This window comes from Panthera onca, chromosome D3 (assembly GCF_046562875.1).
Source record: "Panthera onca isolate mPanOnc1 chromosome D3, mPanOnc1 haplotype 2, whole genome shotgun sequence".
NCBI classification, from domain to species: domain Eukaryota; kingdom Metazoa; phylum Chordata; class Mammalia; order Carnivora; family Felidae; genus Panthera; species Panthera onca.
This window is the reverse complement of record NC_138350.1, coordinates 10,255,228-10,258,490: the sequence shown is the minus strand read 5'-3', so window position 1 is coordinate 10,258,490 and position 3,263 is coordinate 10,255,228. Positions and strand designations below refer to the sequence as shown.

The window sequence follows — 3,263 nt, the reverse complement described above, 5'->3', positions numbered from 1 at the left end:
TGCCTAGCGGGAATCGAGTTTTGTGTTCTTTCCCTCTCTCCTTCTCTTTTCCTGTTCCTTCCCCTCCCACATTTGTATGTAGATTTTTGATAAATTGTATTGTCCACATCCCAGAAGAGAGTAAAAAGTTGCCTCCTGTTCTTGCGTTTTGCCCAATTCCTACCTCCACCTCCCAAAGTCACCTATGTTCTTCGTTTTGTACATTTCACTCCCAAGTTTCCTTTAAGTACAAGTACACATACATATAAGCCCTCATTTCCCCATTTTACACACAAGTAGTGGATTGTACACCTTCTCTGCATGTAGCTTTTTCCGCTTAAGGCGTCTTGGATCTCTTCCCGTGTTGGTGCATAAAGAACTTTCTAGTTCTTTCTGATAGCAGTAGACTATTCCACTCATGGATGGGCGTACCGGTCACTGACTGACGGACATTTGGGTTCTTTCTACTCTGTGATGTGTGCTACTTGGCGTGTGTACAGGAAAATCTATCGAATACGTTGCTGACGGCACAGTTGCTGAGGCCAAGGGCACGTGAGTTTGTAACTTGGCCCAGTGTTTCCACGTGGGACGTGCATCGGGGACGTACCTACTGTCCAACACTATGAGGAAGGACCTAAGAGTCTTTGCATTCTAGAAATCCACGTGTGACACAATCAGTGAGACCCTACGAAACAATAAGTAAAGAGAAAGGGGTACGTCGGAAATTAAGAGTAGGAAAAAGACAGGAGTGAGTCTGAATGAACAATGTACCTTTGGAGACCCCTACGCTGGACGCTGGGCATCTTTCTTGCGGCTGACGAAGAAGACACATGCAGAGTTGCTTTTCAAGAACATAGCTCACGCTGCTTTTCAAGACAGAGCAAAACCCCCATGGCCCCAGGTACGTACCTCTCTCTGCCTCTCGGGACAGGAACCTCGGACGGGCCCCCGCTGGCAGCCCACAGGCCACCGGCCTTTGCTCAAATCAGGGGGAAACCCGTGTCCCCAGCACGGGTGGACAGCGGCTTCTCTGCTCCCCGAAGGGCGATGAATGAATTTCCTTTCTTTGGAGACTGACGTTTTCCCGGCACCTTTTAACTGGGCCTTAAAAAGCAACCGTATATTAAATTCATTATAATTTTTGCATTTATCGGGGACACAACCTTCGCTCTCCACCTCTTCTCCCCACCCCTGCTCTTGTGAAGTTAGGACTAAAAAATGCCCGAATGCTTCGAGGACACCAGCAGAAGTTCTCCCCAAACCAGTTTTTTTATACCAGCCTTTGATTTGGGGATCATTTTCGATTTGTAGAAAAGTTGCAAAGACAACGCAGAGAGTCTCCAGAGACCTCCCCCCACCCCCCCACCCCCGCCACCCGGTTTCAGTGTTCTGGAATGTTATGGTTTTACTTTATCATCAAATGTTCCACTTCACACCGGACATTTGTCACCACGAAGAATCCCACATCGTGTGTTACTAAGAACAGAACTCCAGACTTCTTTCAGCTTTGACCCGTTTTCCCACTGACGTCCCTCTGTTCCAGGATCGGACCCAGGATCCCACGCTGAAAGTTTCTCCGTCTTTCCTCGTTGTGGCAGGGCCCTGAGAGTGTGCACAGCCTGGTCAGGTGCTTTGCAGAGCGCCCTCCATTGGCGTGTGATGGTTTTGCCACAATGGCATTGCATCACGCGTTTGGGGAAAGAACTCCACAAAAGCGAAACGTCCTTGCTGTGACCTCACATCGGGGGGTACCTGCCGTGGAAAGGTTTTGAGCTGTCACCAAGCAGACCATTTGCCTAGCCTTTCTGTCTGATAAACCTGGGTCCGAATCTCAGTCCCAAGTAGATACTAATTATAAAATAGTTAACACTCAGGGCGCCCGGGTGGCTCAGTCGGTTGAGCGTCCAACTTCGGCACAGGTCACGATCGCAGGGTTTGTGAGTTCGAGCCCCGGGTCGGGCTCTGGGCTGACAGCTCGGACCCTGGAACCTGCTTCCGATTCTGTGTCTCCCTCTCTCTCTGCCCCATCCCCCCACCTGTGCTCTGTCTCTCAAAAATAAGTAAATGTTAACAAGTAAATTTAAAAAAAAAATGAAATAGTTAACACTCACGCAGTGCTTTTCTGTGAGCTGGCCAATATGCCAAGTGCTTTCCCTGGATTATCTCCTTAAAAACAGGTGACCCTCTGAGGTGGGGGCTATTATTGCCCCCCCCCCCCTTCACATAGGGGAAAACTGAGGCTCAGAGAGGTCAGGTCGCATACCTGAGGTCACACAGCTGATAAGAAGCCACGCGAGATGGAAACCCGAGGAAGGGTGAGCCCCGGACCCGCCATCGTGTGCTGCCTTCTGCTTAAATGTCTGTGAGGAGCTTTGCAGAGCGGCCGGTGCAAAGGGAGACACTGGAAACTGGCGGCAACATTCTCGTTTTGGGATCTGACGTTTCCTGCGTTGTCTGGGGCAAACGATTATTCTCGGAGCCCAGTGCTGACGGCCTTGTCTGCCTCCGGGCGGGCTGGCTGGCTGCCCTGCTTTGTCCCACCGAGTCCGGATCCTTCTCGGCCCTCCAGGTGGCCTTGGCCACTGGGCAGCCAGGCAGGGGAACTCCAGGAGGGAGGAGCGGGAGGTGAGGGGTTTATTCCCTCTCCTTCTGCTCTGCCGGCCTGTGTCCATCACGGACGCCAGCAGCCTCCCCACCCCCCACTCCTCTCTGTGCCTCCACGTCCCCGTTGCGGCCCAGGGGTCCCTGTGGCGCTGTCACAAACTATCACGAAGGTGGCAAACTCACCACACAAATTTGTTACCTCACAGTCGGGGAGGTCAGATGCCCAAAATCAGCCTCAGGTGCGGGACGCTCTAGGGGAGAGTTGGTGTCCTTCCCTGTTCCAGCTTCTGGAGGCCGCCTGCCTTCCTTGGCTCCTGGCCTCTTCCTCCAGCTGCAGAGGGCTTGGCCTCTGCCTCAAATCGCATCTCCTCTCTTTGACCTTGACGCCCCTGCCCCCCTCTTATCAGGAGCCTTGTGATTGTACCGCTCTCACCAGGTAATCCGCTCATCTCAAAATCTTGCCCTTAATCCCACCTGCAAAGTCAACTCCGCCATGTAGACGAATGTATTCACAGGTTCTGGGGATTAGGGCATGGGCATCTGGGGGGCACTTACTCTGTCTACGCAGGGGGGTATAGAGGTCCCTTCCTGTTACTGCCCCCCGGGGTACTACACCAAAACCCACCCATGCCTTTGCGAGTTGCCTCTTCATTAAACTCACCTTTTATTATTCACGAGAA

The 3,263-nt window shown here is 52.2% G+C and overlaps 1 long non-coding RNA gene across 1 annotated transcript; it reads right to left on the bottom strand.

The window, feature by feature from the left end:
- Positions 1-596: 596 nt before the first annotated feature.
- LOC144613967 (uncharacterized) lies at positions 597-2,716 on the bottom strand. Its single transcript, XR_013551469.2, has 3 exons — positions 2,243-2,716; positions 1,389-1,731; positions 597-1,083 (listed from the first exon to the last, which is right to left on the bottom strand). It is a non-coding gene; the product is annotated as an uncharacterized LOC144613967 (long non-coding RNA).
- Positions 2,717-3,263: the final 547 nt, after the last annotated feature.